The sequence below is a fragment of the Oncorhynchus nerka genome, linkage group LG28 (genome assembly GCF_034236695.1).
Source record: "Oncorhynchus nerka isolate Pitt River linkage group LG28, Oner_Uvic_2.0, whole genome shotgun sequence".
Classification (NCBI taxonomy): domain Eukaryota; kingdom Metazoa; phylum Chordata; class Actinopteri; order Salmoniformes; family Salmonidae; genus Oncorhynchus; species Oncorhynchus nerka.
In genome coordinates, this window is record NC_088423.1 from 61,579,159 (window position 1) to 61,603,899 (window position 24,741).

The following is a 24,741-nucleotide window of genomic DNA, read 5'->3' on the forward strand; positions in this document are numbered from 1 at the left end:
CCACCACAGAACATTCTGGGGAAGTTCTGGGAACTTTCACCTAACCAATTTTGGTTTGCTGGGTATACTGATAAAAGATTAATTGAAAAGTAATTTTTTATGAGTCCGTTTGACTTTGTCTATACCTTTCACCTACTATTTTAGGGGTTTGCGTCTCTGACCTTACTAGCCTACCAATTGATAAAACAGACATGTGGCTCTTGAATGACAAGCACACTCGTTAGCCAAGTGAAGTAGAGTTAGGGGACCCAGTGGGTGAAAGCTCAGGAGTGGCAAATAAAGAGCTGGAGAAGAAACTGACAGCTCTGGCCTTTTGTGGCCACGGTTGGCCATGTGAGCTCTCTCTCTCTCTCTCTCTCTCACTCTGTCTCTCTCTCTCTGGTCAGAGATAAAGACATTGCAGCTTGCCTACATCTTCCCTAGTGCCAACTGCCGATGTCAGATTGAAAATCTATTTTTATTGAATGCAACACCCTCATTTACAAACACAAATAAACTAATCAATCTTTTGGAAGCTTCCTCAAGATCAAGCTGGTCAGCCTGTGGTTTTCAATGTAACCGGTCGTCCATTTTATATCGACATGCTGTGCATCACTGATTGCTTTCAACTCCGCACAACAGAATCATTATTTGCAAATGTTGTGCGTTACAAAAAAACATTAAACCACTCCCCCTGTTTGACCCTCCCCTTCATTTGACATGCTAAATAGACAATAAAAGCACTATCTCTACAAGTGACAAGATCTTCTACAATCAAAACCAAGAACCAGGAAGTGTAGGGGGGAAAACAACATCCTTCCCACACTGCAGAAATGCCTGTTAGACCAATACCCAAATGACATTGCTTTGTCTTATGTTAGAAGCTCCTGAGGAAAGAGTAGAGCCGCAAGTGCAAGAAAATGTGACTTATCATCTGGAGAAAAACAACAACACGCCATGCAGCTTAATAAGCTTCACTGTAAACCCCTCTGAGAGTGGATTTTGGGGAGCAGATTTGAAACAAAATATATATACTTTGTATTTGTTTTTAATCAATGCACTTTTAAATGCAACACTGCTGCCGTCATATTCGGGCTGAATCCGGGAGGGCTCCCCACCTGTTTCGACCCGGGGCCTTGTTCCAAAAGTCTCATACACCTCAAGTCCCAAATCCCATCACCGGATCAAGCACAATAACACATAAATCAGTAATAGAAAAGCAGTTCTTAAGAAATAAATAACATGTTGTAATGTATCCTGCGCATGAGTTGCCACCGTATGGCATCTGTGAAATCTATTGCTAGCTCACACAACAGAGAGAGGTGAGGAAATCACTCCCAGTCTGCCAATTACCCAATGGAATTGGCCCATCCGCGGCAGGGGAATGAATAAGACTCGTAATTTGAGGCCCACTGAAACAGCTATATATCATATGAAGAGTCACAGATAACAGTAAAGAACTTGGTCCGACATTGGTGCACATGGTCCGACATAAATTGGTAATTACTGCCAAAAATGGCACCAGATACATAATTATGTTATGACCTTTCTCCGACACCAGCGTCCTGGCAACCTCTCGGTTTCACGGCTCCATTGGACGAGAGAAAAGTGTGCTAATGAGAATCGGGTTGTCTGACAAACAGTCTTATGATCAGATACGAGGCCGCTGTCCTCAGAATTCTGCTGCCAGTGATCACATAATAACATATTTTTTTATTTGGGCCTCTGCAATTCCCACATTCTTTTACATCCATCTTTAAAGTCAAGCCAGTAAAACACGACCAGCTCGAAATAATGAAAAGTACCACACACACAACAACAACAAAAAAATGCAGACAAATTAGCTTTCTCCTACATGAGGAGCATCATCATTTATTGGTGGATACTGCGTAAAGTTCTCGCGGACAAACATTTCTCCAGCAAATCAAGTTTCTGAGTAATATGAGGTTGACCCTGCCATGTAAAAGAGAAGTGCTGAGCCGTGGGCCTGGAGAGGGAAAAAGTGCTGAGGTCCACAATCAACAGCAAAACAACAGCTCAATAAAGGGAAGGAGGCAAGGCCATGCCACTTTCCCTCTCTACCTAGAGAGCAGCTGCAGAAGCAGCTTGGTCTTCAGTTCAGTTGACAGGGCTGGCCTGGAAACGCTCTATCGTAGCACCGGTTAACAGCTATTGACCAGGGCCTTTTTAAAAATAATGGCTAATAGCTTATGAGATCATTCAGCCTCTCTTTGCAACGCCACGGCAGTCAAAGTGTGGAAATTATGTGTAGGAGGTGAGGGAGCGAAGCCATCTGTGAGTGTACATAAAAACAGTATGTAGGCCTGGCTCGCTTATACACACTGGTGTGTGTATTATCAAGAATGTCCACGCTTGTTGAGGGCACAGTTGTTAGTTGTGATTCATACATTTGGCTATCTACTAGAGGGATTAAAGGAGAACCAGAAGTGAGCGTGGCTTATCTGATGGGGATACTTCCATCCAGCTACCGGGCAATGCTTAATAAATCATTAACGAAGGCATTTCTAAATATTTATATCTGCTTTTGACAAAAAATGACAATGAAATAAATCCCTTCTAATCCAACTTTGTAACAATACAATCCAAGGGGTCTCTAACAATGTGCGCTGAGAGTCGGGAAGCAAGTTCAGGGAGTGAGTGTTTTAGTAAACAAACACAAAATAATACAAAATAAGATAATAATTGCGTTATTATTGTATTTCGTCGCCCTCCTATCTGCCTAGCAGCTAGCATACGTTCACCGGCTACCGTAGCACTGTAGTAACTATCACACTCAACCGAACGACTTGATTAGTGTAGTATTAGATAGCTACATAGTTGTCTTTGCTGTCTTCGTATCCAAGATAATTGTGTAGTTTAGAGTGTGTAGTCTTAGAGTGATTATCTTAATTCACCGAGGTTAGCTAGCCAGCTATTTTGTCGTCCTTAACGTAGGAGACACTCCTAGCTAGCCAATAGCCAGCCAACGTCTACTGAATAGAACTTTCGCATTCCGGTCGCATTCCGCGTCGCTCCACAGGTAGTATCACTTTTTCACTTCATTTCATTACAGTCCCAACGGTGTGATTTGTTTGATCGTAGCTAGCTACATAGCCGTCTTTGTTTCAAAGATAATTGTGTAGTCTAGAGCGATTTTCTAGGTTAGCTAGCCAGCTATTGTCGTTCTCCTACGCAACGTAACGTAACCAACACTGCTAGCTAGCCAGCTAGCTCCCGATAAGCAGCATTGTAGAAACTTCACACTCAACGGTACGACTTGATTAGGGTAGTGTCAACAACGCAGCTAGCCTACCCCAGCAGTACTCTATCATTTTAATCATTTTAGTCAATTAGATTCTTGCTACGTAAGCTTAACTTTCTGAACATTCGAGACGTGTAGTCCACTTGTCATTCCAATCTCCTCTGCATTAGCGTAGCCTCTTCTCTAGCCTGTCAACTATGTGTCTGTCTATCCCTGTTCTCTCCTCTCTGCACAGACCATACAAACGCTCCACACCGCATGGCCGCAGCCACCCTAATCTGGTGGTCCCAGCGCGCACGACCCACGTGGAGTTCCAGGTCTCCGGTAGCCTCTGGAACTGCCGATCTGCGGCCAACAAGGCAGAGTTCATCTCAGCCTATGTCTCCCTCCAGTCCCTCGACTTCTTGGCTCTGACGGAAACATGGATCACCACAGACAACACCGCTACTCCTACTGCTCTCTCTTCGTCCGCCCACGTGCTCTCGCACACCCCGAGAGCTTCTGGTCAGCGGGGTGGTGGCACCGGGATCCTCATCTCTCCCAAGTGGTCATTCTCTCTTTCTCCCTTACCCATCTGTCTATCGCCTCCTTTGAATTCCATGCTGTCACAGTTACCAGCCCTTTCAAGCTTAACATCCTTATCATTTATCGCCCTCCAGGTTCCCTCGGAGAGTTCATCAATGAGCTTGATGCCTTGATAAGCTCCTTTCCTGAGGACGGCTCACCTCTCACAGTTCTGGGCGACTTTAACCTCCCCACGTCTACCTTTGACTCATTCCTCTCTGCCTCCTTCTTTCCACTCCTCTCCTCTTTTGACCTCACCCTCTCACCTTCCCCCTACTCACAAGGCAGGCAATACGCTCGACCTCATCTTTACTAGATGCTGTTCCTCCACTAACCTCACTGCAACTCCCCTCCAAGTCTCCGACCACTACCTTGTATCCTTTTCCCTCTCGCTCTCATCCAACACTTCCCACACTGCCCCTACTGGATGGTATCGCGCCGTCCCAACCTTCGCTCTCTCTCCCCCGCTACTCTCTCCTCTTCCATCCTATCATCTCTTCCCTCTGCTCAAACCTTCTCCAACCTATCTCCTGATTCTGCCTCCTCAACCCTCCTCTCCTCCCTTTCTGCATCCTTTGACTCTCTATGTCCCCTATCCTCCAGGCCGGCTCGGTCCTCCCCTCCCGCTCCGTGGCTCGACGACTCATTGCGAGCTCACAGAACAGGGCTCCGGGCAGCCGAGCGGAAATGGAGGAAAACTCGCCTCCCTGCAGACCTGGCATCCTTTCACTCCCTCCTCTCTACATTTTCCTCCTCTGTCTCTGCTGCTAAAGCCACTTTCTACCACTCTAAATTCCAAGCATCTGCCTCTAACCCTAGGAAGCTCTTTGCCACCTTCTCCTCCCTCTTGAATCCTCCTCCCCCTCCCCCCTCCTCCCTCTCTGGAGATGACTTCGTCAACCATTTTGAAAAGAAGGTCGACGACATCCGATCCTCGTTTGCTAAGTCAAACGACACCGCTGGTTCTGCTCACACTGCCCTACCCTGTGCTCTGACCTCTTTCTCCCTCTCTCTCCAGATGACATCTCACGTCTTGTGACGGCCGGCCGCCCAACAACCTGCCCGCTTGACCCTATCCCCTCCTCTCTTCTCCAGACCATCTCCGTGACCTTCTCCCCTTACCTCACCTCGCTCATCAACTCATCCCTGACCGCTGGCTACGTCCCTCCCGTCTTCAAGAGAGCGAGAGTTGCACCCTTCTGAAAAAACCTACACTCGATCCCTCCGATGTCAACAACTACAGACCAGTATCCCTTCTTTCTTTTCTCTCCAAAACTCTTGAACGTGCCGTCCTTGGCCAGCTCTCCCGCTATCTCTCTCAGAATGACCTTCTTGATCCAAATCAGTCAGGTTTCAAGACTAGTCATTCAACTGAGACTGCTCTTCTCTGTATCACGGAGGCGCTCCGCACTGCTAAAGCTAACTCTCTCTCCTCTGCTCTCATCCTTCTAGACCTATCGGCTGCCTTCGATACTGTGAACCATCAGATCCTCCTCTCCACCCTCTCCGAGTTGGGCATCTCCGGCGCGGCCCACGCTTGGATTGCGTCCTACCTGACAGGTCGCTCCTACCAGGTGGCGTGGCGAGAATCCGTCTCCTCACCACGTGCTCTCACCACTGGTGTCCCCAGGGCTCTGTTCTAGGCCCTCTCCTATTCTCGCTATACACCAAGTCACTTGGCTCTGTCATAACCTCACATGGTCTCTCCTATCATTGCTATGCAGACGACACACAATTAATCTTCTCCTTTCCCCCTTCTGACGACCAGGTGGCGAATCGCATCTCTGCATGTCTGGCAGACATATCAGTGTGGATGACGGATCATCACCTCAAGCTGAACCTCGGCAAGACGGACCTGCTCTTCCTCCCGGGAAGGACTGCCCGTTCCATGATCTCGCCATCACGGTTGACAACTCCATTGTGTCCTCGTCCCAGAGCGCTAAGAACCTTGGCGTGATCCTGGACAACACCCTGTCGTTCTCAAATAACATCAAGGCGGTGGCCCGTTCCTGTAGGTTCATGCTCTACAACATCCGCAGAGTACGACCCTGCCTCACACAGGAAGCGGCGCAGGTCCTAATCCAGGCACTTGTCATCTCCCGTCTGGATTACTGCAACTCGCTGTTGGCTGGGCTCCCTGCCTGTGCCATTAAACCCCTACAACTCATCCAGAACGCCGCAGCCCGTCTGGTGTTCAACCTTCCCAAGTTCTCTCACGTCACCCCGCTCCTCCGCTCTCTCCACTGGCTTCCAGTTGAAGCTCGCATCCGCTACAAGACCATGGTGCTTGCCTACGGAGCTGTGAGGGGAACGGCACCTCACTACCTCCAGGCTCTGATCAGGCCCTACACCCAAACAAGGGCACTGCGTTCATCCACCTCTGGCCTGCTCGCCTCCCTACCACTGAGGAAGTACAGTTCCCGCTCAGCCCAGTCAAAACTGTTCGCTGCTCTGGCCCCCCAATGGTGGAACAAACTCCCTCACGACGCCAGGACTGCGGAGTCAATCACCACCTTCCGGAGACACCTGAAACCCCACCTCTTTAAGGAATACCTAGGATAGGATAAAGTAATCCTTCTCCCCCCCTTAAAAGACCTAGATGCACTATTGTAAAGTGGCTGTTCCACTGGATGTCATAAGGTGAAAGCACCAATTTGTAAGTCGCTCTGGATAAGAGCGTCTGCTAAATGACTTAAATGTAAATGTAAATGTAAGAAACACAAACAACGTACAGAAACGTAAACAATGGCGCCTGGGGAAGGAACCAAAGGGAGTGACATATAAAGGGCAGGTAGGAGGTGACGGAGTCCAGGTGAGTGTCATTATGCACTGATGCGCGTAACGATGGGGACAGGTGTGCCCCATAACAAGCAGCCTGGTGACCTACAGGCCGGAGAGGGAGCACACGTGACAGTACCCCCTCCACGACGTGCGGCTCCGGCCGCAGGACGCTGACCATCCCGGATCAGCAGCAGACCGGTCACCTCTGCCAAGGCGTGGGAACCTGTCGATTCGGCTGAGGTGTGGGTGCATGGTGACCCAGAGCGCCGGAGAGAGAGCATACGTGACAGCACCCCTTCCCCGGCACGCGACTCCAGCCGCAAGACGCCAACCACAGGGACGATCCCAGGGGATAAGGGGCGGACCGGTTGCCTCCTCTGAGGCGCAGAAACCTGACAAACAGGTTGAGGCATGAGGGCCTATCGAGCCGGCTGAGTAATCCCCGTGTTGCCTCGGTCGAGGCACGGGAACCTGTTCACCCAGCTGAGGCATGGGAGCCTATCGAACCCGCTGAGGCATGGGAGCCTATCGAGCCGGCTGAGACCTCCCCGTGTTGCCTCGGTCGAGGCACGGGAACCTGTTCACCCAGCTGAGGCATGGGAGCCCGCTGAGGCATGGGAGCCTATCAATCCCGCTAAGGTATGGAAACCCATCGAGGCCAGCTAAGGCAGGGGAACCCGTGGAGCCCGCCGAGGCATGGGAATCCGACAAACCGGCTGAGGCCTCCCAGGTAGCTCCATTTCTGACACCCGGACCCAACATCACGTCTAACACACACACAAAAAAACACTCTTCGGTGAGGCGTCATTCTGTAACGATGTGCGCTGAGAGTCAGGAAGCAAAGTTCAGGGAGTGAGTGTTTTAATAAATAAACACGAACAACGCACAGACATGACACAGAAACAATGACGCCTGGGGAAGGAACCGAAGGGAGTGACATATAAAGGGCAGGTAATCAAGGAGGTGACGGAGTCCAGGTGAGTGTCATTATGCACTGATGCGCGTAGCGATGGTGACAGGTGTGCGCCATATCAATCATCCTGGTGACCTAAAGGCCGGAGAGGGAGCACATATGACAGGGTCTCAATACTTTTGCAGACACTAACTGTAGCTGGCTGGCAATGCTTCATATTAATAGGCATTTGTCAATGACCTATTCACAATCCATAAATCTTTCTTTTAAAATAAACTAGGCACTCATTGATATTAATGGATGTACTTACTTGAAAGGATCCTACTCACACCAGAAGTAAGGATGTATGATAATAAAAGGAATATGAATAATAAGGAATTCCCATGGTGCCCCATGCGAGGACAATCCATAGATAGTATATGAACACAAAACTACACTGAGTGTGGAAAACATTAGGAACATCTTCCTAATATTGAATTGCCTCCCTTTTGCCCTCAGAACAGCCTCAATTTGTCAAGACATGAACTTTACAAGGTGTCAAAAGCGTTCCACATGGATGCGGGCCTATGTTGACTCCGATTCTTCTATTCTTGATACACACGAGAAACTGTTGAGCGTGAAAAACCAAAGCAGCATTTCAGTTCTCGACATACTCAAACCGATGCACCTTAAATCTTTTGTTTTGCCCATTCATCCTCCGTATGGCACACATACACAATCCAAGTCTCAATTGTCTCAAGCATTAAAAATCCTTCTTGAACCTGTCTCCTCCCCTTCATCTACACTTGACTGAAGTGGATTTAAGGTGTCATCAATAAGGGATCATAGATTTCGCCTGGATTCACCTGGTCAGTCTATGTCATGGAAAGAGCAGGTATTCCTAATGTTTTGTAAACTCAGTGTATATTAAGCATTGCCCGGTAGCAGGAACGATGACACCCCAGCAGATAACCCTTATTTAAGAATGCGCTCCGAAACCAATATTGCGTGGCGAACAAACTGAAGGGGAACATATTTTACGACGAACAAGCTACAAAATCAACAGCAGAAGTTATTTGTAAGTGCTAGCATTTAATCCGTCAAGTATAAAAGGACTTTATTTGCTGTAATGCAGATTATGAGGAGACAGCAGTGTATGTAGTGCCTCCAAATTCAGGCTGGATTATTTGTGTCATTAAGAGGGTGCAAATAAATAGTCGTAATAAGGGGAAATGCCCAAGGCTTGTCGAAAAATGTACATATTTCTTTACCCAAGCATGACTACTACTGACTCTTGTCTTGTATAAACATAGCAGACAGCAGGGAATAGGAATTGCATTGGTTGTCAGACTGACACAAAATCTTCTTTAATTGTTTGGTTGACGGACATGGTAAAATGGTAAAACAAGCTGGTGCACGATATCTAAGTAAGCCTCAAGGTTTGATAAGCTGCAGACCACACTATCTACCTAGAGAGTTTTCAACTGTACTTTTTGTAGCGGTCTACATACCACAGACCGGTGCTGGCACTAAGACCGCACTCAATGAGCTGTATTCCGCCATAAAAAAAACAGGAAACCGCTCATCCAGAGGCGGCGCTCCTAGTGGGCGGGGACTTTAATGCAGGGAAACTTAAATCAGTTTTACTACATTTCTATCAGCATGTTAAATGTGCAAGCAGAGGGGAAAAAACTCTAGACCACCTTTACTCCACAGTGTGTACAAAACTCTCCCCCTCCCTCCATTTGGAAAATCTGATCATAATTCTATCCTCCTGATTCCTGCTTACAAGCAAAAATTAAGCAGGAAGCATGGTCAATAAAAAAATGGTCTGATGAAGCAGATGCAAAGCTACAGGACTGTTTTGCTAGCAGAGACTGAGTATGTTAGAATATGTTCCGGGATTCATCCAACGGCATTGAGGAGTACACCACAACAGTCGTTGGCATCATCGATAAGTCCATCAATGACGTCATCCCCACAGTGACCGTATGTATATACCCCAACCAGAAGCCATGGATTACAGGCAACATCTGCACTGAGCTAAAGGCTAGAGCTGTCACTTTCAAGGAGTGAGACTAACCCAGAAGCGTATAATAAATCCCACTATGCCCTCCGACGAACCATCAAACAGGCAAGGCATCAATACAGGACTAAGGTCGAATCGTATTACACCGGCTCTGACACTTGTCGGATATGGCAGGGCTTGCAAACCATTACAGACTACAAAGAGAAGCAAAGCCGAGAGCTGCCACAGTGACACAAGCCTACATAAAAGCTGAACCGCTTTTAGGCAAATAACACTGAAACATGCATGAGAGCACCAGATGTTTCCCAGACGACTGTGTGATCACGCTCTCCTCAGTCAATGTGAGGAAGACCGCAAAGCCAGACGGATTACCAGGACGTGTACTGTGAGCACGCGCTGATAAACTGACAAGTGTCTTCACTGACATTTTCAACCTCTCCCTGTTCAAGTCTGTAATACCAACATGTTTTAAGCAGACTACCATAGTCCATGTACCCAAGAACACTTAGGTAACCTGCCTAAATGACTACCGACCCGTAGCACTCATTTCTGTGTGGCATGAGATTTGGCATGAGTCCTCAGATCCTCAAAACATTCTATAGCTGCACCACTAAAGAGCATCCTGACTGGTTGCATCACTGCCTGGTATGCCAACTGCTCGGCCTCAGACCGCAAGGAACTACAGAGGGTAGTGCGTATGGCCCAGTACATCACTGGGGCCATGCTTCCTGCCTTCCAGGACCTCTATACCAGGTGGTGTCAGAGGAAGGCCCTAAAAATGGTCTAAGATTGCAGCTAGCCTAGTCATAGTCTGTTCTCTCTGCTACCGTATGGCAAGTGGGACCGGAGCACCAAGTCTAGGTCCAAGAGGCTTCTAAGCAGCTTCTACCCCCAAGCCATAAGACTCCTGAACATCTAATCAAATGACTACCCAGACTATTTGCAATCCCCCCCTCTCTTTTATGCCGCTGCTGTTCTCTTATTATCTATGCATAGTCACTTTAATAACTCTACCTACATGAACATATTGCCTCAATTACAGTTGAAGTCGTAAGTTTACATACACCTTATCCAATTACATTTACACTCAGTTTTTCACAATTCCTGACATTTAATCCTCATAAAAATTCCCTGTCTTAGGTCAGTTAGGATCACCACTTTATTTTAAGAATGTGAAATATCAGAATAATAGTAGAGAGAAGGATTTATTTCAGCTGTTATTTCTTTCATCACATTCCCAGTGGGTCAGACGTTTACATACACTCAATTAGTATTTGGTAGCATTGCCTTTAAATTTGTTCACTTTGGTCAAATGTTACGGGTAGCCTTCCACATCCTCCCACAATAAGTTGGATGAATTTTGGCCCATTCCTCCTGACAGACCTGGTGGAATGGCAGAACTGAGTCAGGTTTGTAGGCCTCCTTGCTCGCACACACTTTTTCAGATCTGCCCACAAGTTTTCTGTATGTTTCAGGTCAGGGCTTTCTGATGGCCACTCCAATACCTTGACTTTGTTGTCCTTAAGCCATTTTGCCACAACTTTGGGAGTATGCTTGGGTCATTGCCCATTTGGAAGACCCATTTGCAACCAATCTTTAACTTCCTGACTGATGTCTTGAGATGTTGCTTCAATATATCCACATCATTTTCCTACCTCATGGTGACATCTATTTTGTGAAGTCCACCAGTCCCTCCTGCAGGAGAGCACCCCCACAACATGATGCTGCCACCTCCGTGCTTCACGGTTGGGATGGTGTTCTTTGGCTTGCAAGCCTCCCTCATTTTCCTCCAAACATAACAATGGTCTTTATGGCCAAACAGTTCTATTTTTGTTTCATGAGACCAGAAGACATTCTCTAAAAAAGTATGATCTTTGTCCCCATGTGCAGTCGCAAACCGTAGTCTGGCTTTTTTATGGCGGTTTTGGAGCAGTGGCTTCTTCCTTGCTGAGTGACCTTGCAGGTTATGTCGATATAGGACTAGTTTTACTGTGGATATAGATATTTCTGTACCTGTTTCCTACATTAGAGTCACAAGGTCCTTTGCTGTTGTTCTGGGATTTGCACTTTCTTTTCTGATTGAGAGGGGGTCAAATACTTATTTCCCTCATTAAAATGTCAATCAATTTATAACATTTTTACGTGCGTTTTCTTGATTTTTTTGTTGTTATTCTGTCTTTCACTGTTCAAATAAACCTACCATTAAAATTATAGACGGATCATTTCTTTGTCAGTGGGCAAACGTACAAAATCAGCAGGGGATCAAATACTTTTTTCCCTCACTGAACTTTCATCTCTAGGAGACAGAACGCGTCTCCTTCCTGTGGGTATGACGACAGCGTTGTCCCATGGTGTTTATACTTGCGCATATTGTTTGTACAGATGAACATGGTACCTTCAGGCGTTTGGAAATTGCTCCCAAGGATGAACCAGACTTGTGTAGGTCTACAATTTTTTGGGCTGATTTCTTTGGCTGATTTCTTTGAATTTTCCCATGATGTCAAGCAAACAAACAATAATTGTTTGAGAAATTACTTGTGTCGTGTACAAAGTAGATGACCTAACTGACTTGCCAAAACTATAGTTTGTTAACAAGAAATGTGTGGAGTGGTTGAAAAACTAGTTTAACTTTTTATGGCTGCAGGGGCAGTATTGAGTAGCTTGGATGAAAAGGTGCCCATTGTAAACGGCCAGCTCCTCAGTCTCAGTTGCTAATATATGCATATTATTATTAGTATTGGATAAAAACAACACTCTAAAGTTTCCAGAACTGTCAAAATATTGTCTGTGAGTATAACAGAACTGATATGGCAGGAAAATCAAAGCAGGAAGTGGCTTCTATTTTGAAAACTCCAAGTTCCATAGCCTCCCTTTGCTCCATTTAAAGGGATATGAACCAGATTCCTTTTCCTATCGCTTCCTCAAGGTGTCAACAGTCTTCAGACAGAGTTTCAGGATTTTATTTAAAAACTTAGCCAGAACGATGACATCGCGTCAAGTGGTCACATGAGTTTTGATAGGTATTGCTTTTCCCTCTCCTACTGTTAAGGACATTTGCGGTTGATATATTATCGATTATATATTTGAAAAACAACCTGAGGATTGATTATAAAAAACATTTGGCATGTTTCTGTGGACATTATGGAAACTATTTGGAATTTGTCCACGTTGTCGTGACCGCTCTTTCCTGTGGATTTCTGAACATAACGCGGCAAACAAACGGAGGTATTTTGGATCTAAAAATAATATTTATGGAACAAAAGGAACATTTGTTGTGTAACTGGGAGTCTCGTGAGTGAAAACATCCGAAGATCAAAGGTAAACAATTCATTTGATTGCTTTTCTGATTTTCGTGACCGAGCTACCTGATGCTAAGTGTACTTAATGTTTTATCGTGCGATAGATAAACTTACACAAACGCGTGGATTGCTTTTGCTGTAAAGCATCATTTCCAAATCTGACACGACAGGTGGATTAACAAAAGAATAAGCTGTGTTTTGCAATATTGCACTTGTGATTTCATGAATAGAAGTATTTATAGTAATATTTATTGTATGAAGCGCTACGCTATTCAGCGGTTGTTGATGACACTTAACAAGTTAATGGCGCCAACCTAAGTGTATGTAAACTTCCGACTTCAACTGTACCTCGACTAACCGGTGCCCCCACACATTGACTCTGTACCGGTACCCCCTGTATATAATCTCGCTATTGTTATTTTACTGCTGCTCTTTAATCCCTTGTTCCTTTTATTTCTTATTTCTTATTTTTTTAACTGCATTGTTGATCAATGTCAGTATATTGATCTACGTCATATTCAGTGACAGTATCCAAAGCCAGCTAACAAGAGTTGTTTGTATCTCCCTCCAAGGTCTTGCATGAGATGAATGTTCTCTCTTTTCGTATTGATTTGTTTTTCTTTGTGATTTATATCTGAAATTAAAGAGTGGGGGTTCTGAGATTAAAAGAGACACTAAAATGTACATTTGCATGCCTATGAAAAAAAAACGAATTAGGTTTCTTAATTATTTAGGAAGTGGTGTGTGTTTGTAGTTGTGTGCGTTTTTGTAATGTGATCCACTACCCAATTTCTTTGTCAGGGACCTACTATGAAAAAGGGCCTGAAAACTTTTGATTAACGAATTGATTGATACATTTTTCACTAATACAACAGTAATCTGATTATATTTCGTAATTAAAAAGTAATTAGCTGTTCTGAGAAATATGTTGAAAAAGTTCAACTACCTTAATCAGGTGCAAATAAGCACATTTCACATTCATTTGTGTTAACACATTGCTGACTAGTTTTTTGAGCAGATAATGAAATATTTGACTTATCATTGGGAATGGAAAGATTGCAGTGTCAGTTCCATTGATTCACTTGCCCCAGTCTGCTGCCCCCACATAACTGTGACAAGTCTAAATGAAACTTGAGATAGATGGAGTATTCTATTGAATCCTAGAAGACCTAGTTTAAAAAAATCTTAGACCTTTCCTTTTAAGAGGCCACCCAAATCAATTCCCTGAGGTAACGCTGTGTGCGTATGTGTGTAAATCCCCTGACTGAACTGACCTGGCCTGCATCTTCAATGATCAACCAGAACAAATGATTTCAGGGTGGACCTTTGGGGACCAGCACGACCCAAAAATTCCCCCTGCTTATACATGTGTAGGGTAAAGATGCATTGCAGATATATGAGACCATTTTCAGTGTCACCCGAACCAAGCTGGTACACAGCAACTGATGCAATGGACTTTATTGTGTAGAAGTTTTACAATAAACTGAGCAAGGAAGTGAAACATTATTCTACAGTGAACAGGAATCTTTCGCCATATGCTTTTTCTTTCACGTAAGCAAGGCCAGCTAATTTGTCCATCACTTAAATTGCATACGATTCTACAGTGTTCGAATTTGAAGACATTGCAATAGAAATACTTAGCATAATAAATTAATCAATTCAATCATTTCTTGCAGGCATTTTCATGCATAGATTTATGGCAATTACTTCCCTTGACGTTAAACACTCCGTCATTCTGTTATTTCCTCTTTGGAGACAGCATTATTTTTTGGACATTCATTTAAATATTGTTTATGAATAACGCATCAAATATATATAATGACATTTAAAGAAAAATTCCACCCCACTATCTTTGCTATTTGTTTCATTAGACCATTGTTCATTTATTCCCATAATGTTTCATATGTCAACAATCAAGTTTTCAATATACAGAAATACAGCCAGCAATTTATCAAGTAAGAACTTTGCTAGTCTCCCGGGTGGCGCAGTGATTAAGGGCGCTGCCACCAGAGACTCTGGGTTTGCGCCCAGGCTCTGTCGCAACCGGCCGTGACCAGGAGGTCTGTGGGGCGACGCACAATTGGCCTAGTGTCGTCCGGGTTAGGGAGGGTTTGGCCGGTAGGGATGTCTTTGTCTCATTGCGCACCAGTGACTCCTGTGGCGGGCCGGGCGCAGTGCGCGCTAACCAAGGTTGCCAGGTGCACAGTGTTTCCTCTGACACATTGGTGCGGCTGGCTGGATGCTCGCTGTGTTAAGACGCAGTGTGGCTTGGTTGGGTTGTGTATCGTAGGACGCATGACTTTCAACCTTCATCTCTCCTGAGCCTGTACGGGAGTTGTAGCAATGAGACAAGATAGTAGCTACTAAAAACAATTGTATACCACAAAAAAGGGTTCAAAATAAATACATTTAAAAAATAAAATAATTTTGCTAGGACTGTTTGGGAGTGGTGTGACTCGGGTAGGGGGAATACTTAAAACGTCCTGTTATTGGAAGAGGTTTGGAACGCTCTTTCTTATTGGTCTATTTACTGCCTCACTCGATTCCACCAACAGCTTTTACCAACAGCTTTTACACTAAAATGGCATTATCGTAAGGTTCACAATTTCACAGTATTATTCCAACCTCATAGTGTGGAAGTATATTGTAATGAAAACAGCAAGGAGCAGGTCTCGAACCCTCGACCTTTTAGCCTGAGGTCCGGCGCGCTATCGACTGTGCCCGCAAAAGCATGCTCGTGCGGCAGGGTCGATTTCCGCTCAGGGTCGTTACAATATATAAAACACAGGAAACCCGTGTTCGCCCCGGGGCAAAACAGAGGTGGGGAGAGTCCAAATCGCAGTACATATTCTACTGTTCTATTGATTGCACAACGATGTCCGAGAGAGAAAAAAAAAACTGTTCGCGGTTTGTAGTAACTTCTTAGACGTTGTAATATCCCAAATGGATGTGGCTGTTTCACCATTAAGGATTCCAGCTTTAAGCCTATCTTAAGGTGTAAACCAAATGTACTTGCTTGGAGGTGAGAGCTTGTCAGCATTCGGTCTGCTCTCTCATCGGTCATGCACACTCTGAATCGTTTTCACAGTAGACGTTCAACATGAAACCATCCTCCCAGCTGTGGCCGCGTCTCGAAACGGCATACTTTATTTAATAACACTTGGCCCGAGTCGTCTAGACGCGCAGCCTGCATTAAAGTGTCACCTGGCGAAGGGGAAAAAAACCTAGGGGGAAATCGCTTTTTCAGGCAACTTTAATATCCGGACTGTGTTTGTGCGCACCATATCACTTCTGTGCCTTTAATAAATACGCCCTGGTACACAAAGAGACAAGGAGCGCCTTGCTCCTTCCCGCCTGATTTACACACGAGTTGTGATTCACTCTCCCTTCCCGTGATAGGAGGCAGAAGCTCTCAACTGGGTCCTATTTTACAAAGAGGGTGTTAAAAAGATAGATTTGAGCAAGGTTGCCAGCTCCAATGAAATCTTTGACATAGTGTTTTCGAATTCAGCTCCCACTAACATCCAGTTCCTGTAATGTGTTGTGAGCCCCTGTGCAAATCTTGTGTTCCAATCAAGCTGAATGCTGTTACACTCTTTTCTTTGAAAGGCACACATGCCAAACATACAAATCTACACAGTATCTCTCTATTGAGGCTATAGATAATACACTTCCACTGTGTGGGAGAGACAGAACACCTTTTCAGTCAAAGAAATTTGAAAACGACTACAAAATTAACTTGGGCTGCTGCAAAGGCAGTACACACCTACAAACCAGGCAGAAAAAAATAATTCCACATAACATCTTATATTCCGTTGAAATCCGCAGTTTCCTCTTATTCATTTAGAATGATGTTACGGCCTTGTAAAACATGTGCCATATAGAATAGACTGTAGTATGATTATTCTATACTCTTTTATATGGTTGTATGATGTCAATATCTTCTCAGTGTGCCAATGTAGAAAGAAAGCAAACAAACACATATGTACATGTGAGGTTTGCCAGAGCATGTGAGGTTTTGCAAGCCTTTTGAGTTAAAGCTCACATCTTTCACTCCTACTAATTAAAAATTGATCCTGCTGTCGCAGAAGGACGATAACTGCGTCCATGAACCCAGACACACAATGGAAAACTGTCACGACTTCCGTTGAAGTCGGCTCCTCTCCTTGTTCAGGCAGCGTTCGGCGGTTGACGTCATCGGCTTTCTAGCCATCGTCGCTCCATTTATCATGTATCCATTTGTTTCGTCTTGTTCCCTGCACACCTGGTTTGCATTCCCCAATCAATTAATATGTATTTATTCCTCTGTTCCCCATCATGTCTTTGTGTAGGATTGTTTGTGTTTCGTGTATTTTGATATTGTGGATAGTGTTGCGCGCATTACTTTTTGTCGATGTTCTGTGTTTTGAGCAGATTATGTTCCGTGTTGAGTTATTTTGTGCTGTCATTTTGACCGGAATAAAAAGTGTGCCTGTTCACTACACTCTGCTCTCCTGCACCTGACTTCGCCTCCAATACACACTCCGAATAAAAACGACTTAATATGAAATGCATTATTTGAGAATGGTGGACAAAAACGGGTTGGATAGAGCACGATAACAGAGCATCAGTATAATAGGCCGTAGTGGTAAAATGGGATAAAAAGGGGATGATGCGAGCAACCAAAGCTTCTTGGTCAGACCACATGAGTAGTTCTCGGTTTGTAAATAAGTAAAGGCTGTATAATCGCCTTACACACACACCACAATAAGCAGATGTGTTTGGAAGCAGCACTACCTCTCAAGAATTTACCTCCCATGAATTCTGTTCCTTTGCAGAGAAAGTGGAATAGCCAGGAAAAATACAATGCATTGTGTTCCTGCCTAATCACATGTAAGTGTGGAATAATGAGCGATCAAAGATGTGTTTTGAGATCTACTGCATTGCATTGGGGGGTTTTACAGCACCACTGATCTACAAATCATGATTTCTGCTCCTCATCTTGCTCAAACTGATCCCCTCAAGCAAGCCGGTTATCTATGGCAGTGGTTCTCAAACATCTCCTCGGGGACCCCCTGCCATTCCTTGTATTTGATCTATTTCAGGATTTTCAAAGCTAGCACACCTGATTCAACTTGTCAACTAATCATCAAGCCTTTGACAAGGTCAGTCAGGTGAGCTAGTTCAGGGCTACAACAACATTGTGAAATGTCTGGGGGTCCCCGAGGAGAAGCAATGATCTACATATGAGAGCTATAGTGGCTCTGTGGGTCCTTCTGACCAATAGCAAAGGAAGAAGTGAAGTTGGCAATAGGCAAGCACATGCACCTGATTCACATCAAGGGCAATCAGTGAAGCTTCTGCCCCACTTTCAAGTGTAATTCAGAGAGAGGGAAGAAGAATGAGTCGAGAGGGGAGGAAGGAGAGAGCGAGTGAGTGAGAGAGGGTGGGGAATTTGGAATTGGATGACGGATGGGACTTGATTACTGGTTAACGACACTGCTGGTGCTCCATTCCGTTTTGGATGACAAATCCTCTGGCGGTGGGATGATCAATTTAGAGTAGGCAAGACCCTGTTTGACTCCATTGTTTAGGCACAGTCAGGCATGTCTCTGGGAGTGCTTTGAGTTTGTTTTCTGTCACTTATTTGCTACAGTGATTTGCCACTTCACCAACTCCTCAATAAAATCCCCCAATCAGGCTTTTCATTAAATTTGTTTGTGTTCCACTGGTCTACTGTGTAGAACACCGTCGCAAGGTTAGATGTCTCTTCTCCACACTATCTTGGCAGAGTTGCAAGACGGACATGATGAAATGCAAAGTCGAGCATGCAATATGGATCTTTTCACAAAATCGCAGCTTAACAAAGAGGAAAGGCTCAGAAAGGATGACTGACACGCTGAAATGAAACTCTTGACAGGTTTGAAATTGACATTCACACATCAACAAACATTTTGAATGATAAACATCAGGGAGGAGTGGGCTAAGATGAGACACCATACATTACTGTTATGAAGAGAATATGTGGTTCTATTACATTGATGTGTAATATAAATTGTTGTTCAACGGTGACCCAACCCCTCAAACCACATCTTTAATAACTGTCCTACTCAGATATTCCAAGAGGAGCTATCTTACATGCTGAGAATACAGCATATTTTGCCACAAGTTTTTAAGCATCTGTGAGACTGTCGTGTAGTTTCTCTTTTACATTGCATGGAATGTGAGCTGACTGAATTAAAGCCAAAAAACAACAATATATACATTGATTAGGCTGGTCTGAGAATTAAGTTGAATACAGATGTGTTGTCCATCAACGCCAATGTCTGTCAGATATTGACATTTTCTCCAGAAATATGGGCAGGTTAATTACCTCAATCCTAACCTCGAAAAGCCCTTACTTCTCCCTAACCCCATCCTTCACCTCAACCACAAACTTAAATTCAGAATCATAACCCTCACAATGATGGAAATAAGATGAAATTGGAGGGTTTGATAAAAATGTAAAATATGGTATAGTCAGTTCTTTCAAAACGTCAATACGAGATGTTGGCCTACCCAAATACTGCACATTTATCTGACCTTTCCCCAAAATGTCTGCATGCGATGAAAAAGGCATCACACCAAAAAAGCTCTCTTATTTGTCCTCTATAGCCCATCAAAGTCAGTTCAGCCTGGAATATAAAACAAACCAACATTCAACGATTCACCACATTCTTGTTAAATAATTCCAATTGCTTCAATGTCAAATTCATTTTGAACGGCATAAAACCTCTGACTACACTATAGCACAGACCCTACCAGACAACGCCGTCTGACATACATTTGATTAAATTAGCAGCTAATGTGTTGCTTTTTCTTTCACAGCATTGTTAACAGGAATCCAAACACGTTACAGTGTAACAACACTGTAATTTTATTCTAAAATCTAGTTCATGTATTTAATAAGAACCTCGACAACAGGAAAAAGTCCAATCCTATCTGCATAACATGTTCATAACAATAGACATTAAAAAAAAATACTCTGCCAGCGCCACAAAACTAGATCCTTCACATCAAGCCCCAGGCGTGTTTTTATTTTACACCATGCTGAATTAATAAATGAAGGAATCCATACACCCATAGTGTGGAAGTGCCCATGATGTTTTCAAGCTAATGGAAAGATATAACCCCCTGAATTTGAATTACAGCTCTACAAACTCCTTGCATCCAGAGAATCAACAGTGGTATGCCAAATGCGGAGTTGCTTTCGATCTCGCTGAGAAACCCAGTGTTGACGTCTCTCATTTATAGCTGCTGTGTGATCACAATAAAGACAACCAACCATTTGGGAAGTTTGACATTAGAGGAGATGTTTGCACTTTGAGTGACTCACGTTGTGGTTTTTGTTGACTTTTGCTTTATGGGAATCATCTTGCCTTGGTGAGTCCTCCTTCTCCAGCAGCAGTGTAGCACACACATTTTAATTAAGGCAGATAGATTACCAATAAACAAAAAAGTCTGTGTCTCATTTCAAAGAGCAGCGCAACATTCAGAATCAATCTAAATTCATCACACTCGGGGTACCTGCTTTCACAACTGCGCGGGGGTCCTGGCTGACGAGAGAGAGACGACAACGGACAGCAATCTGACAGAAGCATCCAAGTCAAAAGACCTCCTCTCGATTTAGCTGTGTGAAGCAGGCCAAAAAGCCACCGTAGGTCACTTCAAGGCTCCACACCCCCACACAAAGCAATTTTCCCAGAGGACCAAATCCACTTGTGCCCAGACAAACGTTCGTGAAAACAAGCTAATGCGATGTTACTGTACCTTGTGCCAACCTGGGCGAGCCTGTTTTTGATAATGGCAAAATTCATTGGACTTACACATCGAGTGAATGAACGGCATTACCATGGGGGGGGGGGGGTCACGTATTGGCAGGGCTCGACATTAACGTGTGTTCCCTTGTCCGGAACAACAACCCCAAAAAATGTTGGGCAAGCAGAATATAGATTTACTTTGATCAGAATTGGATCAGTGTCCTCTGGATGCAGAGTTTTGCACGCTCTTCTCCCAATTACTGCACAGTGCATCGGGGTAGAATTGCATTGAACTGACAGGCACAAGAGGTCTTTTTTAATTACCTTTTGTGATCAAAGTGCAGAGCCATGTGTAAACTCGTGTGCACATCCGTTGTCATTCCTCGCTAGCTTGTGAATTATTTGCCCAATTAAAGCACATTTCTGGTCAGCAAATAGTGTTCGTATGGCCATGAAAATCATGGAAAAGTTCATGTGTGAATCACATGCTTGTGTGTCAGTGCGAGTGGGCCTAAGGAGTGGGAGAGAGACATTGCAGCAGCAGATTGTCTGTTGTCTATTAGATAGCCAATTCAAAACACACTGTGCTGCCTGGTTAGTTATCTCGGCAGTTAACTTTCCAGCAATTAGCATATACACTGAATACAAAATATAAATGCAGCATTTCTGCACATAATTTGAGAGAAATTAGCTTTTTTGTGCGTATGGGACATTTCTGGGATCTTTTATTTCAGCTCATGAAGCATGGGAACAACGCTTTACATGTCGCATTTATATTTTTGTTCAGTTTATTAATGTCATCGTGTCACGTTCGCGAGGAGAGGCGGACCAAGACGCAGCGTGATATTGGGTTCCACATCTTTTAACCCGTGAAACACACAAAAAAAAAACAATAAAGGGCAAACGACACGTGAAGACAATGACGTGCTCAGAGGCAACGACACATAAACAAAGATCCCACAAAACACAGTGGGGAAATGGCTGCCTAAATAGGATCCCCAATCAGAGACAACGATAAACAGCTGCCTCTGATTGGGTACCATACCAGGCCAACAGAAACAAAACACACTAGATTACCCACCCTAGTCACACCCCGACCTAACCAAAATAGAGAATAAAAAGGCTCTCTATGGTCAGGGCGTGACACAGTCATGTCCGGTGTCCTAAAAAAGAATTCACTGGCACTCCCGCAAATGGCCAACATGCAATTGATGCACAGGGGTGCGTTCATCAACCAATGCAGCAAACTCCGGTTGTAAAACAAGTCTCTCAAGCGCTCAATATTGGGAGGTGAGAAATAAAGACATGAAAAGTATTTGGTTGTAATTGTAATGTTGCCATATTTTATAGGCCACTAAGGGTGAACAACCATCCGCCAAGAGCGCCTTAAAGTGGTTCCTTGCGTCATACCCTTTTTACAGGATTGTGTGAACAATCAGTCCCACTTGTCCAAAGGACAAGTGGCTTAAAAAGTTAATGCCAAGCCCTGATTAGGCATTAGTGTTAATTTACTGTAGAGTAATTTAGTCTTACATTAACTAAATTGCCTAAGCTCATGGCTAGCTTAACAAACTCAAGCTTATATACATGATTAACACTTTGATATTTTATTTGTACTTAACCTTTATTTTATCAGGGAGTCATACCGAGACCAAGGTCTCTTTTACAGATAAGCCCTGAATTATATACAAAATGCAAGCAGAAAGAAAAACTCGGTCATACATTCTTTTTTTTAAAACACATTCATCAGGAATAAGGTCCTCAAATCAGCTTTCTGAATTACCCTCGAGGCACCAGAACATCAAATGTAAGAACATGTTTTAGATTGTTCCACAAATAAGGTGCAAGAAAGCTGATTTAACTAACTCACTAGAGACCAAAGGAATTTCCAGAGTTAGCCATCCCTGAGACCGGGTGTGGTAACTCGTATGTCTAAAGTAGTAACGGTGTTAGGTACAGTGGGACTTTTAGTAAAAGGGCTTTATAAATAAATAAACACAAAAACATAGCAATGTATCAACCGACGTGACATCAAAGGAGGCACACCAACTTTCTGGTAGAGAATGCTGTGATGATGTCACGCTTATTAAAGCGTGACATCATAAACTTCAGCTAACGGCTTTAATGAAGTGGCAGCTGCGTTCATATAGAGCAGTGGTTCCCAAACGTTTTGTAGTCCCGTACCCCTTCAAACATTCAACCTCCAGCCTCAAATGTTGTTTTTTGCCATCATTGTAAGCCAGCCACACACTATACGATACATTTATTAAACATAATTGAGTGCGAGTTTGTCACAAACCCAGCACGTGGGAAGTGACAAAGAGCACAAATAATTATAATAATCAATCATTTTGCTCTTTATTTAGCCACCTTACATACAAAACCTTGTTTGTTCATTAAAAAAAAAGGTGAATAACTCACCACAGGTTAATGAAAAGAGTGTGCCTGAAAGGATGCACATAACTCTGCAATGTTGGGTTGTATTGGAGAGTCTCAGTCATAAAACATTTTCCACACACAGTCTGCCTGTATTTAGTTTTCATGCTAGTGAGGGCCGAGAATCCACTCTCACACAGGTACCTGGTTGCAAAGGGCATCAGTATCTTAACAGCACAATTTGCCAAGGCAAGAAACTGAGCGCAGCCCAATCCAGAAATCTGGCAGTGGCTTCTGATTAAACTCTATTTTCACAGAACCGCTTGTTGCAATTTATATTGGTGTTACGTACGCCTCTAGGAAGAGGGAATGCAACACCCTGCTACAACTCAACTCCCCGTGGAGTGAAAGAGGTATGGGACTGTGGATGGCAAAGGCAGAGACTTACCGCTTACTGGGAATTTATTCCTTCACACAGTAATTTGGGGAAAAGGGGGCTGAACGGAACCAAAGCAAAGAAAGTAAATGTCAAAGTCCCCTCTCCTATCTTACCTGCCTACCCACTACTTACCTAACGTGGCACCTTCTGGTGCACTAACCAAAATACACTGGGTGGTCCGCCCAGGTCTTACCTAGTGTGCATAGACAGTGAATACTACAGGTTATGTATGCCCACGGGCCTCTTGCCTAACCACTCCCTAGGTGCCTTCCCCTTCCCCCCGGGGAACTAATGAAACAATAACACAAACAATGACAATAATAAAATAAACTGCATCCTATTGACAAACACAGGACAGACTAATAAGCTCTCTCTCAGCAACAACCAACACAGGACACACTAATCAGCGCTCTCAGCAGCAACCACAGAACATAATCTCTCTCTCAGCAACAACCGACACAGGATACACTAATCATCCTCAGCTCCTTCTAAGAAACAACCGACACAGGATACACTAATCATCCTCAGCTCCTTCTAAGAAACAACCGACACAGACTATCACCCTCAGCTCTCTCCTAACAAAGGAACACTGGCTTATATGGCTGGAGAAGGAGTCTGTAATGGGATACAGCTGTGTCCTCTGACGAGAGGGCAGGGTCAGCTCCAATTAGCAATGGGGCCGACCAATCAGCTGCTTGGGGGAATTTCAGGAAGCCATCCTGAAACACACAATACAAACAAAACCACAACACAGAAACTGGGGAACGTAACAATTGGTAAGTGGCTTGGAGCCAGTGCATGAAAGGGATAACGAATCCAGTTCTTTGTGTCGTCCGTTTTGGGAAAGTACCTGCGTAGTTGCGCACCCAGCTCACTCAGGTGCTTCGAAATATTAAACTTGAGTTAATTTGCCCACAAAAAAAATCATACAATGGAAAGACCTGTGTGTTGTCCTTGTTAATGCAGACAGAAAAGAGCTCCAACTAATTAATCATAGCCTCAAATTTGTCCCGCACATTGAATATAGTTGCGGAGAGTCCCTGTAATCCTAGATTCAGGTCATTCAGGCGAGAAAAAACAGCACTCAGACAGGCCAGTCGTTTGAGAAACTCGTCATCATGCAAGCAGTCAGACAAGTGAAAATTATGGTAAACTAAAAAAAACGTGTCAGTACTTTGCCCCTTGTGTTACCACTCCACTATGTCTCCCTGTCATGGCTTTTGTGCCATCAAATCATACAGCAACACATCTTGACCACCAAATTCCATTTGATGTCACAAAGCAGTCTAGTGCTTTAAAAATATAATCTCCTGTTGTCCTGGTTTCCAGTGGTTTGCAGAAG

The 24,741-nt window shown here is 44.1% G+C and overlaps 1 protein-coding gene across 3 annotated transcripts in view; it reads right to left on the reverse strand.

Annotated features, from left to right (window-relative positions):
* The window catches only part of LOC115113479 (leucine zipper protein 2-like), a 181,635-nt gene that overhangs the window by 77,625 nt on the left and 79,269 nt on the right, over positions 1 to 24,741 (reverse strand). The window lies entirely within an intron of this gene.